Source organism: Lissotriton vulgaris, chromosome 5 (assembly GCF_964263255.1).
Source record: "Lissotriton vulgaris chromosome 5, aLisVul1.2, whole genome shotgun sequence".
In the NCBI taxonomy this organism is placed as follows: domain Eukaryota; kingdom Metazoa; phylum Chordata; class Amphibia; order Caudata; family Salamandridae; genus Lissotriton; species Lissotriton vulgaris.
Window position 1 is genome coordinate 219367000 of NC_141693.1, and position 13210 is coordinate 219380209.

Here is a 13210-nt window from a genome sequence, read left to right on the forward strand (position 1 = left end):
CTTTTGATATATCTGAGAATATTAGTCTGCTTGGCTGATCAAGATTGTGAGGTTTGTGCAAGGAATAGTAAACTGGCCATGAAGAGCCCTTTGGACTGACTATGCATTAATTATTAAAGGCTTATATAGGTAGCTAATACAAAGAACTCAGGGTAGACATGGTATGACCTACCCTAAGTGCATATGTTGGTAGCCTGTGTTGTTTTATATTGACTTCAGCTTTTTAATGAGGGTTGTAGAAAGATCAAGATAAATATCATTGAAGTAGCAATATCTTGAATTATTAAAGGCGTGAATTTGTTGTTTCACTTTTCTGGCATAAAATTACGAACATCCATTGGGTTGTTGGCTAAAGCCATCGCTGGCTGATGGAGTCGCATATGTCCTGGGACCACTGGCAGTGCAGAACAGCTAGTCACTTGTTATGCAAGCTTGTGCTTGGCTCACCCTACTTGAGGCCTTCAAACCTTCCAGAGATTCTGCTATTTCACAATGGGAAAATCAACATTTATCACGGTTAAATCTTTTTTTATTTGTAGTCCTGTGCTTTACAGCTAAGCAATGTTTAAGCAGATGAGCATACTGTTGCTCTAAATCTTCTTGAAGGAAAAGTTGCTCGCCTTGTTTTGCAGCTGTGGCTGCCAAGTTAAGGAAGTGAATGCCTTTAGTTTTCTGTAAGGCCTTATTGGCATATTGCACAACCTGCTGAAGGTTATCCTCTCATCATTTCCTCGTCTTGATTTCATAATCCAGCTGGAAGTTCAAAACTATATCTGTTTTCAGTGCCAAAGAAACTGATCCTGTTGTGGCACAGATATATTGGAGTCCTTCTCTGCACATCTTTAGAGACTAGGAAACAATCTTGTAATTAATGATTCCAGTACAAGGCAGAACTGAGGGCCAGATATACAAAGCCATTTTGCTATGGACTAACCCCATTTTATGAGCTTGAAAAGCATTTTCCGATCGCCAAATGGATTTACCAGACAATTCTGAATCCCAATTAAGAGGGGACGTGGAAAGGGCGTCCCCTACTAATTCCAATTCAGAAAAGTGCATATCTATAGTTGTGGTAGCAATCTATTGATAATTTGCATACTCCTGGTGGTAAGGAATTTGCAAAGGGAAAGCTTTCCCCAAGGGACAGCATGCCCTTTGGGAACTGTTGAACAGTTTCAAAGGGAGCAGACCGTGGACCAGGAGACCACTACCTGCTCCCCCACCCAAGTAGTCACAGATAGGAACAATTTTAAAATAAATACATTTGTAGCAGGTCTGACTGTAGATACATATTCACTGCACGCTTCAGCCCTCTAGTGTTGGGCTTGGACATAACCTGTTTTTCTTCAAAGAAGGTTTGAATCCTAGGATGTGCTGTGACCCCTCCCTTAGTCTACAATATACATGGGCACCAACTCCACTGTAAATTGTTTATTTCCGTTGAAGGGTTCGGACATGTTCAGCAACAGCTCTGAGAGCAACTCGATCCTAGCATCTTTTTCGGGACAGGATATCTCCACTTTTCAAGACCAACGACTCCGATAACAATCGCCTCATGGTCAAACTCTATTCAACGGTTCTCTTGTTGGGAACACCGCTCTAGTCCCACCAACTGCAACGGCTTCATTTTATATCAAGTCTTCCTTCATTCTCTGGACAGTTTGCCTGAGAGACTGCAGACAGGAAGGGGGTGATGGAACACACAATATTCCAATTTTGTCCAAAGTGCAACGCAGAGTACCCTTGGGTGGACCAGTAAGCGCTTGCAACTTATGCCTCTCCTATAGCCACAAGATCTACTATAAGTTCTGCCTCGGTTTCACAACATTTAGGTATCGAAGGAAAAAGCACTTAAATGTGAAAGCAGTCCTCTTCCAAGACACCCAATATTTTTGGTGAATAGGATCCACTCCGCATCGAGGAGGAAGAAGCGAGTCCCTCTGAGATTCCAACAGCGCACCTGGTACCCAGCCACGAGATGTTGTCCTCGAAGATCGACAAGGGGCACTCAGCATTGGCACTACCTGTGTCGCTCCATGAAAACACCAGGGGGAATGTGAATTACTCCAAAGCAAAGTGCTGAACCCCCACTCACTTGAGTTCCCCTGTGCCAAGGCAGAGCACCTCCTTTAGGAGATGGGCAAGTACCCACTGAAGGGTGTTGAGAATCCACATTCATCAATCTGCTCAAGCCCCCTTCTTGTCCAAAGGGCACTGAACCTTCCTCTTCAGCGATAAATTGATGCCAGGCTCACCTCCAAGACGAGCACTAACTCTACACCAAAGTTCCTGTCGACACTGAGATCGGAGGAATTCGAGGCTCCCATTCTGGAGAGGCAGACAGAAGAGCCAGGCAGTTGCTACCATACCCTCCTACATGCAGAAACTAACAGGTTTCTGCTAGCAGCAACATCAGATGCAAAAGAGATTTCCACCCGCATCACCATTTTTTGGAACAAAATCACTCGGATTATGACCTCATCAGTAGTACTTGGAAAGGTAGTACCAAAACTACATGGCAATAAAATGCATGCCCTCGTCAATCAAAGAAACAATGATGGGTATATCGCCTGAAAGCCCATATTCAAAAGCTTAATGATAAAATACCTTGGTTACAGGTCACGCCATATTAACCTTATAATAGCTCTATACAAACAATGACCTTCTAGGACCAGAATCACTTATATTAATTTCCTGATACCATTGTGAATGTCAAATATACCTTACAACTCCTAGTTGTATGTTGATATGCATCTTAATGTCGAAATATGTTCTAATACAGCATCAGCTTTTTCTATACGACAGACCCCATCTTGATTCTAGGAGTCCGTCTCCATTTTGCATTTTGTAATCTATGCCTTCTAAATACAAGGGTATGCAATAGTATGAGACACTCTTCGCACAATTCCCGGAGGGACTAATACTACACTGACACATGTAATAAACTGAGACACACCACTTCTGCTCTACACAAAATACTGGATGCCTCTTGGACTACATTTCCCATTTGGCTCTAAGACGCGAAATTAAATGAACTAAAACAACACACACACTTCTGCTCTGGGAGTATCCGGTTTATACATTTCTCAGCTTATTACCATATCATACATACACAGTATTGCAACCGGACATGAAAAGGAACAACTATTAAAAGCATGCAAGTAAAATTCAGAGATTACAGCCAAATTTACATCTATGTTAAAATCACAATATGCATGATAAAACTATATAAAAAAAATCAATTATATTCGTAGTACCTTTAAAACGCGGCATAAATCATTTCTATAAATACAATCGGCCCACCAGGCAAAAACTGCCTATCAGCCTTCTGTTTGTTCTTTTCTCAAGATAAAGCAGGCAGACTATATATAAGGGGCGACAGTGCAAACTATATCAATACCATATGTCCTATAGCACAGTGATAAAGTATCATGATAAGACTTTATTCCAAACTTAATAAACAGAGGGCAAAGCCAATTCCATCATGGAACGGCAATGTTTGTGCCAAAAATGCGATATTGTATTCTTGCCACTTAAAGGGCAAGTGCAGGCTGGTGACAGGAGCACCACCCATTTGGAAAGGTACAGTCTAGGTGGAAATATTCCTATCCTGCACTTCATGTGTAATATGCTTTCCTGTAACAATGTAGCAAATCTAGATATGTGGTGTGACTGTGGGTATAACGCTCAAAATAGTTAGCAGTTAGCGAGTTTGTGTTGCTACTAGCAGCAATAAATTTTGAATGCGGTATGCCTCCTTGACCGCTACGGTGCTCTCACACTTTATTGTACTAGAGTCCCACCAGAGATAGCCCAGGCTTAACTCATTTGGGGCCAGATGTAGGTAAATACTATTTACTGATTCCTAAATACCGAATTTTACCGATTTGGTATTTAAGAATCGGTAAATAGTATGTAGGTAAAAAATCGGTAATTTTTACCGATTCGGTAATATTCGTTATTACCGATTCGGTATTTACCGAATCGGTGATAAGGAATACCTTCCCATTCATTCCTATGGGCCTAGAGGCCCATAGGAATGAATCGGAAGCCATTCACTATTACCGATTCGGTATACACCGAATTGGTAATAGGGGGAGCATATTCAAGGGTGGCAGGGTGTCACATTGACACCCTGTTGCACCCCTGAATCGTGCATGTGTGCACATGTGGCGCACATACATGCCCTAAGGGCATGTATGTCTGCCATATGGCACTTTTAAAAAAAGCACAACATTGCTTTGTTAAAGGTATTTGATATTTACCACCAACTTGTAGTTGGTGGTAAATAACAAATCCTTAAATCAAAAATGCACTCACTTGAGTGCTCCCTACATAGGATTTAAGGATTCGGTAATCTACCGATTCCTTAAATTACCGAATCGGTAAATTTCTGCATACTTAAATCCAGCCACCTACATTAAAAAAAGCTAAATTCTGGTCAGTAACGGGAAATGTACTGATTTTCGGCCGTTACCGCCAGTATTAAGCTACCTGCATATGGCCCTTAGTATTTTTGCTTACATGTTCCCCCAGCGATGCCATTTTATATGTTCAATAGCTAGTACTTCTATAGCAGATTGCAGATACACATTTGGCAGGTGATTTTTGTTTAAACTGACCCAATCTAGGAAGGTCTTAAGAGGGTTATATCTGATAGAGGTTGTATACCCAGTTCTCAAATTGTTCGCAAATTGATAACCGCCCCATACCTGCCCTCCTCTACGCGGACAACACCGTGCTGATGGCCCACACGCAACTGAATCTTGACAAGCTTTACCGCGGATATGCAGAATTTGGGATTCGGAGTTAATATCTCTAAGACTTTTGTTATGAAGTGCGGGCCGGGAGAGGCACTATAAAGTGCAGAGATATTTATACAGACAATAATACCTTCCCCTATTTAGGCATTCTTTTTGATCAGAAGGGGGCATGGTCTCTGGCAGTCAAAGCTAGGACGCTTTTATTTCTGAAAGCTGCTCTAACTAATTTTGCAAGGAAACTAGGTAAAAGACCACCTGTCAAGTAGTAAAAAACATATACAAGGCAAAATTGTGTCACCATTGCTATATATGGTGCAGGAGTGTGGGGCTATTCCGATCCTCAGCCTTTACAGTTGGTTGAGAATGCCTTATTAAGATTTTCTGTCCGTCCCAGGTAGTACTTCGACTTACATATGCCACTTGGGTTATCTTATATAACCGACTTAATAAACATCCAACCTGTGCGTTTGTTGCGTAGAATCTGGACCTCTACAAAAACCATTTTTAACAGAGACATCATAAGAGACTGCGCTAAGTTTCAGCGGGTCTTTAATATCCCATGGTTGAAATATATTACAAAAATTATTAATGACCTGGGACACCCTTGCCGTCCTACATTTTTACTCCTACGATTTTTAGATAATTAATATTTTACAAAGTCTGTAGCAACCTTTTTAAATAATGTAATTATTTGCAGGAAAACCATTTTACTAGGAAATCTCGATCATGTTCGTATTAAGGTGTAATAAAGGGGGCGTGGCCAGCGCCCGAAGGAGATGGCGGCTTGTCTGTGACTCACACGGGAAGCGGCGGCGAACCCAGCGCAACTCCCAGGTCCTGATATGTAGCGGAACTGCTGACGATAGCGGGGGAAGCTCTGCTGACTCACCGGATCCTGCCGTCAAGTCTACCAGCAGTGTATTTTCGGAGTTATCTGCATATTTTGTGGAGCGCAGCCAGGACAGGTAGCGGCCGTCATTTTACGACCCGCTGACGGAGCTTGCTCCTACGCGGTCTTCACCTCAAGTGCATTCCCGCCTCAGCGCCTATTTCGCCTTGCTGGCTGTTAACCCCCTGTGCTCCGCTTTCCTGGACATTTCTTTCTCTGCAATGTGGTAAATACTTTTTATTTCCTCACACTAACTGTGGAACTTCGCGCTATTTCACGCGCTTCAGCCATTTCCTCTCAGCAATACTGTGAGGCAGTCACTTTTTACCTTATACAGGTTATCTCTCCGGCAACTATCAGCGCCAGTGAACTTCTCATGCTGCATGTTTTCTTCGGGATGACACTGGATTGTGACTGCTGATTACTTTTTTTTTCACATTATTAACCTTCACACTTGTTTCTGGAAATAATATAATGACTGCCTCTCAGCTATATAACTTTTTTTCTGGAATGGATCTTTTGAGTTAATACTTCATGTTTTTTTTTCAAAGCAGCGATGTTTTCTTTCTTGAACTCTCTCACTTCATGTTAATGGCATGACCCTACTTTAGTTTGGCTTACTTCTAATGCCTTAATTGCTATTTTTGCTTGCATTTACCTAATTCTTTTGGTCTCATTTACACTGCATCATCAATGCTCATATGCAGTGCACAATATGAAGGTCTGTTGGTATTGAATTCACTGACTCTACGTTCATGTTAACTTTATGGGAAGACTATCTAAAGACCTTCACAGACCTTCACCTCCTACACGGAAATTTTTGATACACACTAGTTCTCGTTACCAGTGCTTATCAATGGAGGACACACCTGATGCGCAATCTTCCAAGGCCTCTTCTGCCTCTTCCACCCCATCGTCTTCCAGCACTAAAAAGACTTCTATTAAAAGGCTTAAAAAAGATCCTCCCTCGCCTTCTAAGCAGTCTTCTTCAACTACAATGGATCTATTGCTCGACGAGATAAGGGCCCTGAAGCCCTTTATTGAGGAAACTAATTCTACTCTACAGTTGCTTTCTGACAAGTGGTCGAATGTAGACAATAGAGTCTCTACCTTGGAACAAAATGTAGCATCACTTGAAACTTCTGTCTCCAAAGTAGATCCTTTGTGTGTGCAAGTCTCTCTTCTACACAAACAAATTGAAAATTTGGAGAACAGGAACAGAAGGAACAACCTTCGCATATATGGCCTGGAAGAAAATTCAGAAGGTTCTGACCCAATTGCTTTTTTCAAAACCTTTTTGCCGAAGCTTCTACATTTGCCGGACTCCACCAATCTCAATATTCAAAGAGCACATCGTTTAGGCTCGTTACCCGGCGGATTGACCTCTTCGACAGCGTGGAAACCAAGAAGCGTCATCCTGTATTTCTTCGAATATACTGACCTTCTTACCATTCTGTCTGCTGCAAGGTCCATGAAACGTATCATTTGGTCAGGACATCCTCTCTACTTCTCGCTGGATTATGCTAAGTCTACAGCTGACCGCCGCAAAGAATTCCTTTCCTTCAGGCCACAACTGCGTTCAATGGGGGCTCGCTTCGGGCTTCTTCATCCTTGCCTTTTCAAAGTAACTTTCAATAAGAAAACTACGACCTACGATGATCCTCTCAAATTGAAAAGTTTCTTAAACTCCCACAATACTGACAACATGGAGTTTGCTTCTGCTTCTAAATAGTCCTTATACATGCAGAATGTTTCTGTTTTTTCAGATTTACAGCTCACGACTGTAGTTTCTCTCTGCTAGCTGATGTTTACCTTGTTATGGCTTTTTACGTATAATATGTTCTCAGTTCTGAGGTTGGACTTACTTTGTTGTTCTTTTCCCTCATATAGATTTGTTTCCTGACTACCATCTTCTTCCCTCTTGTTCCTGGAGTCTGTGGGATTCGTTCTCCCTTCCCGTTTTTCCCCTTGAGTCTCCGGACCCGTCATTGTTCTATGTGGCCTCCACCCTCCCACCCCTTCTATGTTTTGGATGTTAATTAAGTTATCTTCTCTTGTTATCATTTTCTTATTCTTCTATACTTTTTTCTTTCCTCTCTTTCTTTTTCCTTCTCTCCCTCCTAATGCCTTAATTGCTATTTTTGCCTGCTCCTCCTTTTTCTATCTCATCTTTTTTTGCTAATAACCCTGATTCTCTTTTTTCTTCCTTCCGATTTCTCCGCAAGATTTCCCTATTGTACTATTCTTTTTCAGTTCTATGAATTTACTTACAGTTATTGTAATGCAACGCATGCTTTATACTCATTAACATGTTATACATGCCGTTAAAAATTGTATCTTGGAATGTTAGAGGTTTGCACTCCCCAATTAAGAGACAGAGAGTCTTAACTCATCTTGCCAAACTTAATGCGGATATTGCCTGCATACAGGAATCACATCTTTCTGCTGACGAATCTGCCAAGCTGAAAAGAGGCTGGGTGGGTGAACTTTTTTTCTCCCCGGGGGATGGTAAACACAATGGAGTCCTTCTTTTATTTAAGAAATCCCTATCTGTCAAGATTCTCACGAGTTGTACAGATCAATTAGGACGTTGGGTATTGGTCACATTTATCATGAACATCTATGCCCCTACAACTGGTGATGCCTCATTTTGGACTTCCTTTGCCCCACTTATCGCCCAGCACTATGATGATAATTTCATTTTAGTAGGGGACTGTAATGAGGCTTTTGACCCCTTCTTGGACAGATGTTCCGCTGCCCCGTATAGTCCACACAAATCACATAAATCATTTACACAGCTTATACGTCAGTTTAAACTTATTAATGCTTGGAGACTCTGCAACCGTACTCTCAGAGAATACTCCTTTTTCTCACCACCTCATCACACTCAATCCAGGTTAGATTATTTTTTTTCTTTCTCATCATCTCTCCCAATCCTTATTTGCTTCTGAAATAGGTCCCATATTAATTTATGATCATGCACCAGTCACCATTTCTTTGGACCTACTACAAAAACCGTCCCTCACTCGAAAATGGCGTTTTAATAATTCCCTTCTTCTTGACTCAAATTTTGTCTCATCCTTTACCTCATTTTTTCATGAATATTTTTTGATTAATCATTCTGATGACATTTCATTTCCAATCGTTTGGGATGCTTTCAAGGCTGCAGCTCGGGACTTTATTCTAGGTTATGTATCTCGTAAACAGAAAAAAGCGCGACAAACCACTTCAGATCTTCTCTCTAACATCAAACATTTAGAACACTCATATTATACTTCTAAATCTAAGGATTGCTTAAATGAACTTATTGCTTCCAAACTTCAATTTAATAAAGACACCACAGATAATGCTTCAAATTTTGTATTAAAATCTAGTGCCAAATTCTACGGTGGTCAAAATAAGGCTGGGAAATTGCTTGCCAATTATTTGAAAATTAAACAACAGAAAAGCAATATAGAATCTATTTTCAGTCATGACCAGTCGCTAAAACATAAAGATGAAGACATCTTGAATGAATTTCTTCTATTTTATAAAACACGATATTCTTCTGAATCCTCTTCTTCCGACCATTCTATATCTACTTTCTTGTCTACAATCCATCCATCTTCCAACACATCTGGTGACCTCTCTTCTTTGGAGACAAATTTGACACTTACAGAACTTCTTCTTGCATTGAAAACTCTTAAAAAGGATAAGGCTCCGGGTCCAGATGGCTTCACGGTTGAATTTTTTCTGCATTTCTCTAATCTCCTTCTTCCGAAATTACATCTGCTTTTATCTACTTTTTTCGAATCTGGTACCTCTTCTGGCTCCTTTTCGGATGCTCTCATCTGCGTTCTTCCTAAACCAGGTAAAGATCCTCAACACTGTAAAAATTATAGACCCATCTCTCTAGTAAATATCGATTACAAAATTTTCTCAAAGGCTTTGGCCTTACGTTTAGAATCTCATTTACCTGATCTTTTAGGAAAGGAGCAATCTGGTTTTGTTAAGGGTCGATTGCTTGCGGACAATACTCGGTTATTTTTTGATATTCTCTCCAACTTCTCGCTCGTCAGATTCCATTGCTGCTATAGCTCTTGACGCGGAGAAAGCTTTTGATATGGTCGAATGGAGATATCTTTTCCATACTTTGAAGTGGTTTGGATTTGGGCCAAAAATTTCCACCCTAATCTCTCTTTTATATTCTCATCTAAGAGCAGCTATTGCGGCAAACGGTGGTATCTCTTCATACTTCTCCTTGGAAAGAGGGGTTAGGCAGGGTTGCCCCTTATCTCCTTTCTTGTTTAACCTTGCCCTTGAACCTTTCTTACTGTGGATTCATCAGAATACTAAAATTCACGGTTTTAATTTCAATCCGACCTCAGTTAAAATGGCAGCTTATGCTGACGATGTTTTATTGTTTTTGTCACATCCCGAATCTTCCCTCCCCGCTTTTTTGGATGAAGTCAATTCTTTTGCATTGGTCTCCAGTTACAAATTAAATAAAGATAAATGTGAAATCTTGCCCCTCACTAAATTTACTTTTAAGGCTGACTTTACCAATTCGGGTTTCACGTGGAATCCTAATTATATTAAATATCTGGGTCTTCATTTTAGCTCTTCTCTTTCAAGTTCCATTGCTCGTAGCATGGAGGACTGCATACAAAAACTAACCGCCCTCACTTCAAAATGGCATCCCCTCTACTTATCGTGGTGGGGCAGATTGGATACGGTTAAAATGATGCTCTTACCCATAATTCTCTTTACTATTTCCAACATTCCTTTTTCAATACCTCTGAAGTTTTTTAAGAAAATTAATTCAATCCTATCCCTCTTTTTATGGGGACATAAACGGGCTTGCATGTCTATATCCAAATTATCCCGACCCAAATCAGAGGGTGGAGTGAACTTTCCAAATTTTGTACTATATCATAAATCTTTATTATTGAATCAGGCATCCAAATGGATTTTAGATCCCTCTGCGCCTTCTCCTTTATGGTTAACTTTGGAACAATCCTTTATTTCACCTTTTATCTTTGAGGAATACCTTTTATTTTTGCGCAAACCACAATCACTTTCTACTCCTATTCTTCAGCATACTTCCAAGATACTCCCGCCGTCTCTCATTTCCTCCTTTTTTCATCAACCTATATGGCACAATACTTCTATTCTAATAAATAATAAACCAATATTTTGGAAAGCTTGGAGGCAACGTAACCTCATCTGGGTACACCAATTATTTCATCAAGACCACATCATTCCTTTTTCTCAAGCTGCTTCCTCCTTTAATTTACCTCCCACATTTCATGCCAAATACTTGGTATTGGCACAAGCGCTGCATTCAGCATACATTACTTACAACTCATCGTCCCCGCCTCACCCTACTGACTCCTCTGCTGTTCCCTCGTTACGAGCCTTATTAACTAAGGGTAGCAGAGCCTCCAAAATATATGCCTTTTTACACTCATCATCACTACCCCGTGCCAAAACAAAGACAGAAACATCGTGGGAAGAGGACTTTGATGTTTCATTGTCTATTGAGTTATGGGATAAAATTTGGCTGAAATTGCACAAATCTTCTAGGGCTGCAAACATTACTCAGACTTTATTTTTTGTTTATAACAGACTCTTATTATCGCTACTTGCCCTTAGCAAATATCATTCAGATTCTTCTGATACATGTTGGACATGCTCCCCACCAAATGCAGATCTGGTTCACTTGCTCCAGTCCATCTATTTTGGATTAAGGTTTGGTCCCAAATTAATATTATTTTTTCCTCGAATCACCCTTTTTCTATAACTCACATTTACTTAGGAAGCGTCTCTCCTATTTGGACTCATCACACACCTAATGTCAAGATAATAGACCTGCTCTTAGCTGTAGCCTTTCAGCAAATCACTAAACTTTGGAAAGATCACACTAAACTTTCATATCAGGCGTGGTGGTATGCTGTTTATTCTAACCATAGATTGAACACGACCTTTGTTTACCCATTAGCTTTAGCCACAAAAAGAAAACACTTATGGGACCCAGTTACATCCTTCTTTGATTTGCATGCTAGGCGCTCCTTGTCTCTAACTCCCCTCCAACAAGAAGTTGCAAAACTTCCATAATTTCCTTTAACCTGTTATATTAATTTTATTAATCATCTATATTGATTTGCATGTATAGTATGTTTCATGCCTACTTGATTACTATTTGACTGACTTGATTTTCACAGTTTTTTGTTTTACTATAATTCACTTATTTATCTCTTTTACATCTCATACCTTTTACTGTATGTTCATCATAACTCTGCTATTATTGTAACTTGCATTCTTTCATATTCTTTACCCAAATAAAATTCTTTTGAACTGAAAAGGTGTAATAAAGCTTTTTAATTTTGTGTGGTTAACTGTACTGCAAATAATGTTATCATATATCCTTTCTGGATTTCGAAAATATTTGATGCTTTTATTGTACTTGCTTTAATGATTTTCTTGTATGTTTTCAAAGAAAGATGATTATTATTATTATTATTATTATGACTTGAACTTGGTGAGACACCTGTCGGCAGCTTTGGAACCCATAACTTCACAGGTGACAGAGTTGAAATGCTTCACATTGGATAGTTTAGTTCTGACTTCTTAAAATATCTTGCAACAGCTTTTGTTAAGTTTCTAGGTCAGACAATTGCCCTTCTGCCATCTCTCCAGGGAGATACAGAACAGGTACATACTCCACAGAGCATATTATATCAAGTGCTACCACCTATTACTCCTCTAGGTAATTTATTTCATGCTCTCTAACCTTCATACAGATTTATGCAACAACTCAGTCCTGCATTCAATACCCCAGTGGTCAGGACATGTTGAACATACTAAATCCAGTTCACCTAACCAATTGCTTCCTAGTTGAAATAGGTTGGTTAGTTGCAGATAAAAACCCAGAGCAGACGTAGCATCCCTGTAAGCCTCTGAGGCGAACACAGGACCATTGCCAGAATGAGAAGAGTACAAAGTGTTCCAGTGGCTTTGATGCTACAATCTTTTCGACCGCCTAAGCATATCCGCATTTCTTTGTGGCCCAAACCAATAAGAGTCTGGGGTCTGAATTAACAGAAATTACTATAAAATATTAGCTACATCTGTGATCAGCCCTGACATTTTCAATAGAAAGATCACTGTGAAAGGGGAATCAAAATAGTGTAGTGAGTCTTCATAGGTCTTACAAAAATAAGGTGTCATTTGTTGACTAAAATATTGCGTAACTGAACACATTGTTCCTCTAGTTTGTTTGAGGGTGGCTACCTTAGATGCCAGTTTCGGTGCTTTAGCTTTATCACTGCAGATTTGATGCCAGCATATGCAGATGCATTAACCCCTTGAGCTACTGTGATTAAATAGAACATAGCTCACTCATCGTGTTTCTCTTTCATTCCTGGTTCAAAAACCAATAGAGTGTTATCTGGATTGAGGGTGTAGGAGTGATCCAAAGACTCCTCTCCTTTGGAAGTTGCTCAAATCACTGCGCCAATCTTGGCTTGAGATCGAGTTACCTGTAGATTCCTTAGAAAGGTATGACCAATGGAAGCTT